Genomic DNA, 14,411 nt, shown 5'->3' on the forward strand with positions numbered 1-14,411 from the left:
GGGTTGGTCTTGCACCATTTTATAGTTTAAGACAGTGGTTCAAAATCCTGTCCTCGGGGACCCCCAAGCCTGCAGGTTTTTATTCCTACCAGTTTGACAACATTGACAATTGTTTAGTTTATCTATAAATGTTTAATTAATATTTGTGTTATTTGCTATTGATGTAAATGCTAATGTTTCTTTTGCTGTTTTCTATCTAATTTTTCCCTTTTTATGTAGAGTTTGCTCCCTTAATTTTATCCTAAAGCCAAAGGTTAGCAATGGGTAATGCAGATACGGGTGACAATTACCCTGAATATTAAAGGTGGGCAGTCTGGTAATTAAATGCTATGTACAGATGAGCAGATGAGTCAATGTGGCACAGAAGTCATTGCTCCTCTTCAACATTCAGTGTTGTCACCAATTGGATTCAACTACATGAGCAAACACTGTAGAAATGGGTAAAGTAAAAAAAAATGGAAGCTTAAGCCTTTAGAATTTTGGCAAAAATATAAACAGAGTAAAAGAGAGTAAAACAAGTTAGAAAATGTACACATGGAGTATCACTCAGGTGTGTTTGGGGATTTATTTAATTGACTTGAAAGCTGGGGCATTTAACATTTATTATATACTTCAAAGAGTCTTTATCACATTTGTGTTTATTAAATAATAGCAAAATACCCGCGCTTCGCAGCGGCGAAGTACTGCCTTAAAATTTTTATTAAGAAGAAAATATACCATTAATTATTTGTTAAGGATCTCTTTGTATACCACATTGTGAGTTTGGCCCTCCGGTTGTAATATGACCAAGCTGTGCGCTGAGCTTACTCTTGAGCATGCAACGTACAGTTGGCCATGTGAACAGAAATCTTGTTTCAAATCTCACAGCTTGGATTGCTGCTGTCATAATCGGTTTGAGTTTCATGGTTTGTTTCAATTATGACAGTATTTGCAGGACTTGTGTTGAAGTGACATTCGGCATCTGTCAAGCATTGTAAGTATACAACCGGTTTCAGTGATAACTTTACATCCAGCTTTTGAGAGTTTAAACATTCATAAACATCAAAGTGTCTACTACTGAAACCGTCACCTGTCAATCTAAGATGTTTTAGAGGCCTTGGCGGTTGTCAAAAGGTGTAAAATATTTGGCCATTTCAGTACACTTGAAATCGACAACTGAACAATTCACCGGCAGCCATCAACTCACATGCAGATGCATAGGTGAAGGGCTTAAGCATTTCACTCTTCTAGTGCTCTTGTGTAGTATAATTATCTCCTGTACCGTCATCAGTCCACACCTTGAACCTGTCCCAGTCATTCAATACATAAGACACAATGTTTCTCCAGATATCAAGAGTGAGCCTGATATGGCCGTGCAATATGTAACAAAGAGAATGGAAAAGGTAGGTCCATCTCCGGGCATGGAAACCACTCAGTAAGTGACAGTTCTTTGATCGATGGTGATCACCTCGATAGACATGCTAATGCGTGTACGGTTGGAATGATAAAGTAAATGGGTACCGGAACAATGTAAAGTAAGTCTAAAATACCTACACAATAACTATAATTGTAATAAATGAACAATAAAACAGCGGAGAAGCCGTGGATTAAATAAAAAGGCTGTAGTTATCAGCAGGGAGACGTGAATCCCACGGTGAAGCAAGGAAGGGAATGTAGAGACTGGAGCGACGGACGGCCTTATATAGGCAGGCAGCCAACAACGTGGGAGGCGTTGGGATGGGGGACCCAACGCCGCCTCACACGGTGACCGAGCTGCAGGTTATGGACGTATATATGTACGTAAGTAGGATTCAGTTAGCGTTGGGAACCCGCGTACCAAATTTCTTGAAGATGGGCCCATAAGTAACAAAGACCGTTGAAAAGTTCAATATGGCGACCGACAGTGGGATCATACCACCGAAATAAGTACCAAATTTCAGCCTTCTACCTACACAGGAAGTTGGAGAATTAGTGACGTTGGAAAGTTCAATATGGCGGCTGACAGCGGCGTCATACCACCAAAATAAGTACTTACATTGATTTCGGTTAGCGCAGGGAAGCCGCCTACCAAATTTCGTGAAGATGGGGCCATGAATAAGAAAGTTCAACATGGCGGACGTTGTTGACCATTATGACCTTTACGCGTAGAATTTCGAAATGACACCTGCTTAACTTTTGTAAGTAAGCTGTAAGGAATGAGCCTGCCAAATTTCAGTCTTCTACCTACAAGGAAAGTTGGAGAATTAGTGATGAGTGAGTGAGTGAGGGCTTTACCTTTTATTAGTATAGATTTTTGTAATAATGAATCATATTACTAAAAAAATGATAATACAGGGTGGCCCAAGAAAAAGTGACCCACCTTCACCGAGACGACTGCCATCTCATCTGCTGTCAAATTGTCGGCTGTGGTCATGTTGCCTGCCTTGTTTCCTTACTGTCTGACCACTGGAAACCACTTTTGTGGTGACCCAGACTATGAATGCAGCCATTGTTACTTCCTGCATATCTATGGCTACTATTCAGGAGTATTTCCCTGACAAAAGGATTATTAGCAAGGGTTTATCGCCACCACGATCTCCTGATTTAACAATGTACGACTATCTCTTGTGGGGTCATTTAAAGGACTGTGTGTATGAGACAAATCCGCAGAGTGTAAATGAACTGAAGTTGAACATTGAAAATGCTATAGAGAATCAATCCCATGACAAGGCAAAGAGTGTACATGAACATGCTGAAATGGGCACAGAGATGTACTGACGCACAAGGAGATTACTTTCAGCACCTTCAGTAAATGCGAGTACCAAATCTGATCATTTTTCTCTTGACCATGTAATGTAGTCATCTCGGTGGAGGTGGGCCACCCTGTATAATGCAATTATATGTGTTAGTAAATTACATTAATTATGTGCTCTTTAGCTGCACTTTATAATATTGTATTGTTAAAAATGTTTCCCAAATAAGCTTGTGGTGGCTCAATAGCTTTCAAAGACAAGAGAATCAAATTCAAGTGATATAAAAATGGCATCAATTGACATCCTATTATAATGCATGTGATCTGGAGGGTCTGTAAATAATTGAAGTTCAGATTTATCAAACATAAAATAAAATTGCATTGGCAGAAGTACCCAAAGACATAAAATCTACAAATGCTTCAGGCCCTAAAAGAGAGAAAACATTTATCATTGCTTTTCGATGGGGGATTTTGAAATTTCAAAAATTTGTACAGCACCCTGTATTCAAGATATCACAATGAAAACTGAAGGATAAATGTAGTAAATTTCAATAAAATTGGTCCACTGGGACAGACTGACAGACATGGCAGTCATGGTTTGTGCTGATCACTAATTAATGACATCAATTTAAAGTTGGAATAAGGTATTAATAGTGAAATTGATTGGAATAAAAACCTACAGGTATAGGGGTCCCTGAGGACTGGTGTTGAAAACCACTGGTGGGCAGATTATTAGCCATTCTTTGTGACATCACTAAACAAACCAGCAACCTTTCCGTTATTAAAACAAAAAATGGAAATGGTTATTTTAGAAACCACATGTTTTGGTTGTTGAACACTCATTATCTGTGCATCTAAAAAGGAGTGAGTAGTGTGACAAGCAGGGGTCCCCTCTCATCTGGGACTGTGGTAAATAAAAAAAGAAGAACAAAAAATGTTATTACGAAAATAATAATAATAATGGATGGATACTTGTATCAGGGATTACAGTACAAAAATGATCAGAGAAGCCAATAAACGTCCTAGCTTTTCTTGATGTACCTAGGCAGAGTTTGAAGCTGTATCTGTTGGGTAGGGAGTCTCATCTGCCCAAACAATACCTTGATTTGTCTTCTGCTGGTCACTCCTTCTACCTTCTCTCTATCTTCCGGCCTTCCTTCTTCTTGCCAGTTGAGCTCTTGCCAACACTGAACCAAATAACTCCAAGTTCATGTTGTGACTCTAACACCGCAAAATAACAAAACAGGTCAGGTCATCAAAAAAACCCACAACAACAGGCCAGGATCCTCATTGGCCTGTGCCAATCTCAACCAGGCAAGCCTCACCCGAAGCAAATGGGATGTTTTGGCCCCATCCAGACCCCAAAACGGGGAACTGGCTTTTAAAGTTCAAGAATATAAAGTGTGTCTCAGCAATCTCAAAACATGTCTAAAAAGAGAGAAAACAATAAAACACTGATTTATATAGATACAAGTCCCAAGGAATCTTTATAAAGAATTAAGATTTACTAATATAGAAATGCAACAAAATGTTCAAAACAGCAAAACTGACTTGCCTGACAAGCGATCCATAAGACAGTACACTATCTGAAAATTGAAATCCAAAAAAACAGAAGAACTGATCATTGGAAAACCAGCAGATGCAAAAAAATATTTACAAAACCCTCTGAAACCCACTCAATAATACTTTAAAGGCAGGCTTGTAAATGAGATCCTTAACATTGATGCAAGAGGGGTCCTGCCCCTTGGGGTTCTACCCACAAATGATAAGGAACTGGGGAGAACACACTTAAGGACATGGATATGAAATTATGAGAAAACAGAACAACAGAAACAAAAAATACATTAATAAGCATGAACAATAATACATAAACAATGAGCAAAGAAGACACTTAAAAGAAAAATTAATATAAGCCAGGGAACACATCCTGGCTAGAACATGTCAGCTCAAAGGCTTTTAAGCCCTGGTCAGGAACTACTCCAAGGGACAAGAAAGTCTCTCCCAGCTGGACCTGCCCTAGTGTCGCCAGGAGCCAAACATTCATTTAATTCAATATGCCCCAGGCTGAATATTTTTCAGAAATGTCATTTTTTTACTTAAATACATGTTCTTCATGTATGAACTCTCCATACTCTCTCATTTTCATGCATATTGTTCCATGCAACTACTGTAATTCCATGCATTGTTGAGTCATGCAGTGACTGCAATTTGCATTTTTTTTGCCATTTGGTACAAATTAACAGAGTTCAACTTGTGCATCATGTTCTCATAGGGGACTGTAAAATGATGACATGGGAATGTATTGTGTAATAAGATAAACAGAGAAAGTAAGAGTGTCAGGGTACACATGGGCAAACCATGTATAACTGAAAGTGATTTAAATCAAAATAAGGCACATGAAAACGCTAAGTTGAGTCTGCTCAGACCGAAGTCCCATTCTGACTGCACAAGATGGTGGGTGATGGCAGCTGGGAAGGAAATGGCAGGTCCAAGTGAACGGATGTCAGAAGTGATGTCGGTGGAGGAGAGTTGTCAATCTTCCACTCTGCAGAGGGAGGAAAAGAGCGAGCATTATCACACTGGATATTTATACTACCTAAGCCCTTAAACTGTCTCCCAAGCACACGTGCGTGACAGTTAATAAATCACAGGGAGAATCAAAGAAGTTTTGCACATTTCTTAGTCTCCACACTATTCAGTTCAAAAGTACTCTCCAGAAAACAAAAAAACACTTTAGAATAATCAACTGTCTTGTAGTCAGTAGTGTCCATCAGAACCGCACATGTTTTTTTGAAATCTGGCAACCAAGGTGGCTCCCAGAGATCAATTTCTACATAATCTTCAAAAATGAAAATCACAAGGATTTGTACATTGATATTGCTCTCAATCAGGTTTGTGGACATTTCAGAAGCACTCTCATTGCCACTTCCTATTGACAACTCAAAATGTGTATCAGTCAGTGCAGAATCTCAGTCATCAAACAATATGTAAAATATCTTCTGAACAGTATTTCTTTTGACAAGAGTGACTGCTGGTATTTGATGCCATGCTGTAAAGAAAATGAAGTTCCTGAAGTTCACAGGACTACATTGATCTTGAGATCATTGCTGCTATCAAGTAGATAATACCAAACATTGCAGTCTAGATGACTTTTAGTGACTCCTGGTCTTCTAACCCTTGATGATGAATTTGCCTAACTTCAATAAAGCCTCTTGCTAGCATATCATCTGGATGGGACTCAATAAGCTCTTGCATTCATAAGGAGGTGTAATAGGCACACATCCAACTAGGCATGACAGAATTTTTTTTGCGATATTGTGTTTGACAATGTCTCTCCTTCCAAAACCTGTGGGGCTCTTATTGAATACATGCTGCAAATTCTGAACCCTGTCCCAGATTAACCTGCGCAGTATCTAAAGTGTCCAAACTTTGGGCAGTCACTGACTTGGACAGAATGAAGTTCTTTTTCAAAGGCATTTTCCACAGAAAGGGAATTGACTAACGTGTTCTCATTAATGAATGAATTGCTCAAGTCTCTGTCCAACATTACAGTATGTATACTAGGGGACTTCGCCCCCTGTTCGCTTCACCTGCCAACCCCCCAGGCCTGCACTACATGCCACTTCGCGTCTCTGCTGCTCGTGTATGTGGATTTCACTTTCACCAAACAACAAATCTTTTAATTTTCGTGGATATGCCTCTTTATTGGGAAGAAACACTACTTTTCCCCGATGGCAACACAAATTAGATGATCTACAAGTCTCTGTCTTAAAAGTTTAAATCTGAATATATTCAATCTCTTTTTGCTGTAATAATTTCCGTTTGTTCGCGCTAATGCGATCTTTACTGTCCTTTTTTTGAGACTTTCGAATTTTAATACTTTCATTATCTCTAACCTGCTCTGCATGTGTATCGCACCAATGTTTTTGAATTCTTTACGACGTTCTACTTTGTCATCTACTCTTTGACTTTTATTTCCTGTCCAAAGCGTGGTTAAATCTCTTGGCACAAAGTCTCGACTCATGAAATGTGAAAGTATCTCTCTGGAAAAGTCATGTCTCGTCCCAGATGAAAAAGTTACATCTCATCCTAGGATTTTTTTTATTATAATAAAAAATGATAATGTGAGTCTTCAGCAAAGCCAAATACATATGCAGTGAATGTTTCATCACTCACTGTGGCCATGGAATGTTCGTTGTCAGGGAGCTTGGGGGTACTGCTTGTTTCTTCTCAGGATAGCACAGTTTTTGAAAACATTGTAGGACTACTAGGAATATGTCCTATCGAAGCTAGTAGAGAAACAGTTGAGTATCCTGTCAAGATCAGCTAAAGGCACCTTCCCTGATGATGGTTCCATCTTCATCCAGAGGAAAAACATGGATATTTTATTAATCTGATGTCTGCAGCTGTCCAGCGACAAGACAAGGATGACACATGGTGATGAGTTGCAGAGTAAATTCAAGGTCACTGTCGGTTATCATTAGCATAATAGTTAAAGAAACGATCTGGAAAATGTCAGGAGTGATAATATTGTATGGATGTCTCGAAATGAAGTGGAAATATTTTTAGGTTTCTAGGTACATCTCTACTTTCGTTTCCTGTAGACCCAGAGTTTATATACAGTATTACACCACTGTCTCTACTCCCATCTGCCTGTTCTTATACTTACCAATGTCTGGGAGTATACATTTCACAGTTGTGAACCACTTGCACCGAGGATTACAGTCCACTACCTTCAACCTTCACCCAGGTATGACTGTCACTCTAGCTTCTATATTAGGAGTGTTCTCTCTCCACCTCACCCTTGACTGACCTAGGTGAGGACAGAACAACTTTCCCAGACCCTAGTGGCAGAATAGAACAAAACATGCAAGCAGGAAAATGGGCTTAATAAGTTTTAATCTTTAGGTATCTTTAGTGCCATAACTGAAACCAAATAGAATGTGTCAGTCAATACCATACACATCTGACAGTGTTAGATGTTTAGTCTCTCTGACATTTAATCTTGTAGCTATTGGAAGTCTTAACAGCAGCTTACAACATCCTCAGTGACATTCCGGTCTCTAATCTCTTCTGTCTTTCTGGCCACCTCCGATCTCTGACTTTATAAAGTTTACTTAAATGTATTCTACTTTTTGTCTTTCTTATATCATTGATCAGAGTCTCTCTTCCTATCCTCCGTTTTCTACAAGTTTATAAAATCCAAAATCCTGTCTGTCCCATCCCCCATGCTTTCATCCTGGGAGCGATCATGTTTCTAAAGCCTTCTGTATCTCCACTTATGATCTTTGGCACTTGTAAATTATATCAGAAGCTTCTCATGCAGACACAGTGCTTCTAAAACACGCACCTCTGGACCTACAATGTCTAGAGTTTTCAACACTTTGTACTTGGTATACTGTATATGCTTAAAAGTCAGTAGACTCAACCTTTAAAGGCACAGTAAATACAATTACCACAAGCCAGATATCACAAATAACAAAGAATGTTTCAGGTAACAAATGCATTTTGTGCAGTCCTTAACTCAGTTCATTTCTCTTCTTTCCTGAGCATAATTTTAATCCTTACCTTGTGAAGTCTCCACTGTGTCTGAAAGGGTAATTCTCTGGTGAGGTATGATGCCAGTTATAGTGTAGTGCGTAGTATAATCAATAAAGAATAAAATATATTTTATGGCAAGTACGTAAAATGCACCAGCTTACATATCTCAAGATAGTACAGCAAAGAACTAATAGAAGGTGGCACATTTTCACAAAAATGCAGCCATTGTGTTAGGAAACCACTAATAGCTCCATTAATAGCTGCAGTAGCATTCCTGGTATGCTTTAAAGTGTTGTTTCTTCATGGCACTCTTTAAACATTAATGGTAACTTTTTTTATACTGGAACGATATATACCATAGAGGTTCATAACTCATGACATGTTCTGAGCTTGTCTGCACCTCGAAGAGAATCACTTTTAATGTAGGCTCAAAGGTGGGACCAGTGTCACACTGTGTGAACACACCTTTAGAAGTGCGTTTAGCCATGTAGCTTATGTGACAAGGAGTGTGACACTCCAGAGCCCATATCATTTGGAGGCAAGTTTCTCATTGTGGTATTCTCACATCTTGTAAAATCAGACCCTACAATTATCCCATAGTACAGCAAGAAGAGGATTTCCACCTTAATAAATTAGGTTACATCATGGAAACTAAAGATGCAGAGGGTGATCAGATAAAAGTGACTCTCATCATTGTTACAGGTAAGACTAGTCTTTTAATTTTTATACTGTTATAGTGAAACATATTGGTCAACTGCAATGGTGATGCTGCTTCCAGAATTAAACACAACCTTCTGGTGCCCACTCACCATCACTGAAATACAAAAAGGGTAAGGAAAAAAGTCAGACACAACCACCATACAATACTGCTACCCGTGAGTCTATAAGCCCTCTATCTGCTTGTCGTGTTACAGAGAGCTGAATAATGGCTCCTTCTCCCTCCTGGAGGTTTCACTGTCCAGTTGAAAACTCTCGAGCTAAGCGAGCATTGCTTTTATATGTTATTCCTCCAGTTCATCTGCTTCTAGCACTTTGAAGTGTTTTTATCATTTCACTCAGATCTTTGAGAATCGGATTGGGCCTGTATTAAATAATCAGTAGTTATAACTTCAACAACAAAGTAATTTTAATTTTCGCTCCATTTTACTATTGTCCCCATAGGTCAAAACTTTGGTCTCTAATAGGCATACGTCAATCAAATGGGTACTTCTTGGCAGTCATAACTAGGGTTACTCTATACAGGGCCAGAATCTCATTTTTTAAAGTATCATAATTTGCTTGTTTAAATTGCAACTGGCATTTAAGGCTGTACCTGTTTGGAAAGATGTGACAGTATGGGCCTATTTTATTGGTACCAGTACTAGCTATTTGCAGATCCCTTGAATGCTAAGAGGTATATACTTCTGTATCCCCATATCGGTGCTGAAGTGGCAATAGTAGCTAGGTAGTCTAGAATCCATATTCTTACTCTGGTGCCATATCTGCAGGACTGCATGCTAATGCTTTGGTGAACACTCTGTTGGCTCACAACCTCACCTTATAACGACGAGATCTATTCACCCAGCTGCCAAAAGGACTCTACTAGAGTTTACATGTTAAGATTGTTGTTTAATTCCTTCAGAATAAATCCTGGCTGATTACATCACTGTGAATACAAGCAAAGATAGACACTTAAAGGATTTGTCAATAAGGTGCAAGACACACACTTCTGGCTTTTGTAGCTCATGCACCGAACGTATTGACTGAGAGAGCAGAAAGACACAGACAAGAATTTATTGAAGTAAAAAAAAAAAAGCATTTTGGGCTTCCAATAAAAAGGTGCAAAAATGAAGTTCCCAAACCAACGTAATAAGGTGTCATTAATAAAAACACACACAGCAGAAATAACAAACAACAAAAATGTAGTATTTTCCCTTCCTCCCAGTCCAACAAAAACCTCTGGAAAGGAAAAGAAACATAACTCTTGTTCCAAACACTATTTATACAAAAATAAAAGTATCCATTTCCTCTTTCTCAAAATCAATATTTAAGGAGTAAAGAAAAAAATGATATACAAAAAATCAAATGTCCTTCATTCTTCTCCCTTCTTAAATTATAGGGAGAAAAGGGAAATCAAGAGATTATTTACACTAAAGAAGAAAAAAAAACACAGTTTAAGTCCCCTCTCAATGTGCAAGGACCTCGACCATTCACCCACCACACTACCATCTCGGTTAATGTGGGCCTAAAGTTTAGCCAGACTCCCAACCCTTTCAAAAGATGAACTCTTTTAAACTTTTCAACTTAAGGTGCATTACTGCCACCAACTGGATTGATGTATGATGCAGAAAGGGGAAAACAAATGACTAGAAATACCTATATTTTCCAATTAAATGCTTTCTAATAACCCCATAGTTTTTAAATAACAGAATATGAATCTATGAATCAATTTAAACTCATTTCCATACCTTAATTGTTCTAATGTCAAATTACCCATTCCCAGGGATTTCAAATATTGAACTCTTAGTTTAGATGCCACACACTCTAATAAAATATGCTGTACTGTCTCTAATTGATTACACACTATGCATGCTCCAGACTGATGCTGTCCCTTCTTGAATAATGTACAATTTAATCTAGTGTGGCCAATTCTAAGGTGTGTTAATATATTTTTTTCCTTCTTGTTTTACCCCCTTTTCTCATGGATCCAACTCTGCTTTGTATTCTATAAATGTCTTCCCTTACCATCAGTGTCCTACATTTTTTACCACATCTCATTGATGTTCAACCTCATCAGACTTGATTTCTGATTTACTAAATGTCACCTTTAAATCAATTAAAGCATGTTTGGTGTCTTTTTATGCCAAATCATCAAACTACCTTAGTTTCTTTGACCCCCTTTTATGTGCTGGGATGCATAAAAAAGTAACACCTAGACCCATATTCTGCAACTGGTGCACTGCTTGATTCACTTCCAGTAACAAGTTTGGCCTTGTTGAAGAATTACGCATTTTAATGATCTGTAAGACAACAAAGGAATCAGAACATATAAGTACCCTGTTTGGACATAGTTCTTCTATCCATTATAGACCTAAAATAATGGCTATCTTTTCAGTTGTAAATACTGACAAATAATGTATCGGACAGTCTTTTTTTTATATATACTTGTAATTCTGGGACACAATAAAGCTGATGCTATATTATCTTTGAATGCATATGTAAACAATTTTAATATCACATAATAGTTCTGAGTAATATGTATTTACTATCATCTTTTCAAACATACCTTGACTATTTGCTTTTAATGCATCATATATGCTAAAGTCTACTAATGTCATTGGAAAAAGTTATGTTGGTGTTACCAGGTGAACCACTGTGGGACTAATCTGAAAAATCATTAACCCCATGGTTTCAGCCTGTGTTGAACCTACCTGCCCAAAACTAACAATACTTTTTATTTTATGGTGCTCCCAACAATCTCTTCTTAATACAATAATTACAGGGTGATCATTCTGATGCACTTAAATATGTACCCAGTACATTAAAAGTAACTGTAATCTGCAAAGATTTAATGGCATTTATCACATCTCATCTTGTATTGCAGTTAGGTGAGGACTTAACAGCACCACAACAGACTCTCAAAGCCTGACTCTGAATAACATCCAGTTTTTTTAAATTGAAGTCAGATGCTGATCTGTGAGCTATACAGACATAATCAAATACAGATCTAATTAGACCTATATAAATAGATAATAAAACCTTTCTGGTTGCAATCTTATCATATCCACTTAAAAATCTAAATACATTCATTGCCTTTTTACATTAGTCTATAATTTTACTTATATGACACTTCCAAGTCAATTTACTACACATGTATAGACCTAAAAATTTAACTACTGATACCATTTGCAGCTGTTGACCATATACTCTTAAATTTAGCTTAGGTCTTTTCACTCTCTTACTGAAGCAACTCACTTGCTATTTTTCCACTGAAAGCTTAAACCCTCATTTATGTATCTATTCTTCAACTTTATTTCTAATCGCATTTTGTTAGCAATATATACAAAATTCCTACTCTTAATCTAAAAAACTCCATCATCAGCATACAATGATTTATCTGTATACTTCTACCTAATAAAAAAACTCATAAAATTATACATTCTACCAGTTCTAAAATTACACAACTTTAATAAATGCCCTTCCTTCAACAACATATCATATGCTTTTTCTATGTCAAAAAAAAAAACCTAATATTACAAATTCTTTATTTGCCTGAGCTTTCAATACCAGTGAAAACATTAAAGCTTGTCTAAATGAATGACACATCCTTGGTGCACAATGTGACCTGCACAGGGATAGGAGATTCCATGGCTAGAAATGATAATGGCCTATAATGCTACAAAAAAGGAGTAGAGAATTTAGACAAAATATTATGCTGGATGCTGGCCACAGGCAATTTTTTCAAAATATTGAACATCTCAGAAAAAAATACTTTTGTCATCTCGACAACCTTGAACCAGGACTGGATCAGGGAGAAGGAGATAGAGCCTTCTTGAGGAGCAGGGTAAACCATTGGTGACACCTCGCATGCTACTGGGACATGTGCCAAAGACCCCAGCATGTACAGTCATTGTGTCGATTCAACAGTCCAATCCACAGGGGAACCAATGACAGCACCTGTAGTATGTATGCATATTGAGTGTGTTTGTGTGTCTCACTGTGTTATTTTAGCCTGCTGAACTGTACAGTTATTACACTATTGTGTAGAAAATGAAAATATTCAATTCTGCTTGATAAACAAATAGAATGTGATCTGAGGGTAAACAGCAAACAGGTTATTTACATTGCTTGTTAAAACAAAGTGACCATCTGATTTAAAAAAAAAAGTCCCTCAATAGTACATACATAGTAAAAATGTAATCATAAGTTGAGATTCAACACAATTATTTTTCATGCTTCTCAAAGAAAAAATAAAATATGATGTTTGTAAACTACTGCATTTGTGAAGGACTGAAGTGTGAGTCATCCACTATCCAGTGACCTGAGACAAAGACTGGACTCCTTTGGTACTGTGTCTCTCCGGAAAATCCTTGGGTACCGTTGGTATGACTTTATGTCGAATGAGCGGTTGCTCAGGGAATCCCAAATGAGGCACATGACCTGCATTGTGAGGGAGCGTCAGTTACAGCACTACGGCCATGTGGCACGTTTCCCCAAGGGAGATCCAGCTCATAAGATCCTCAATGTTGGGGCCCCAAGTGGCTGGACCAGGCCAAGGGGTCGACCATGTAACACCTAGCTGCGGCAGATAGAGGGTTATTTCCGGAAGGTAGGACTGGACCGCGTGTCTGCCTGGGGGGTTGCCAACCGGGATCCCGAGTTGTTTCGATGTGTAGTGGGTGCGGCAACACACTGTACCAGTGCATGCTCTCCAACTTGACTTGACTTGACTTGAAGTGAAATTATAAAAACATAATATTACATTAAAATATACTGCTCAAAAAAATTAAAGGAACACTTTTTAATCCAAGTATAGCATCAAGTCAATTACACTTCTGGGCGATTGATCTGGTCAGTTAAGTAGCAAAGGGGATTGTTAATCAGTTTTAGCTGCTTTGGTGCACTAGAAGGGCAACAATGAGACGACCCCCAAAACAGGAATGGTTTAACAGGTGGAGGGAGGCCACTGACATTTTCCCTCCTCATCTGTTTTTTCACTAGTTTTGCATTTGGCTGCGGTCAGTGTTGCATGAGGCCATACCTGGACCCTACAGAGGTGGCACAGGCAGTCCATCTTCTCCAGGATGGCACATCAAAATGGGCCATTGGCAGAAGGTTTGCTGTGTCTTCCACCACAGTCTTTGGCAGGAAGTTACTCTAGGAGAGCTGGACAGGGCCCCTCGTAGAAGGTCCTTAACCGTTTCAGCAGGACCGGAGGAACAGCATGAGCACTGCCAGAGCCTACAAAATTACCTCCAGCAGACAGGTCATTGTTGTGAATGTCTCTGACCTTGGACAAAAATAAAAACAGACTTCATGAGGCTGGCCTGAGGGCCCAGCATTCTTTAGTGGACCCCGTGGAGCTTGATTGGCATTTGCCATAGAATACCACAATTGGCAGGTCCACCACTGGTGGGTGCCCTGTGCTTTTCACAGATGAAAGCAGGTTCACCCTGAGCAC

This window comes from Polypterus senegalus, chromosome 1 (assembly GCF_016835505.1).
Source record: "Polypterus senegalus isolate Bchr_013 chromosome 1, ASM1683550v1, whole genome shotgun sequence".
Lineage (NCBI taxonomy): Eukaryota > Metazoa > Chordata > Cladistia > Polypteriformes > Polypteridae > Polypterus > Polypterus senegalus.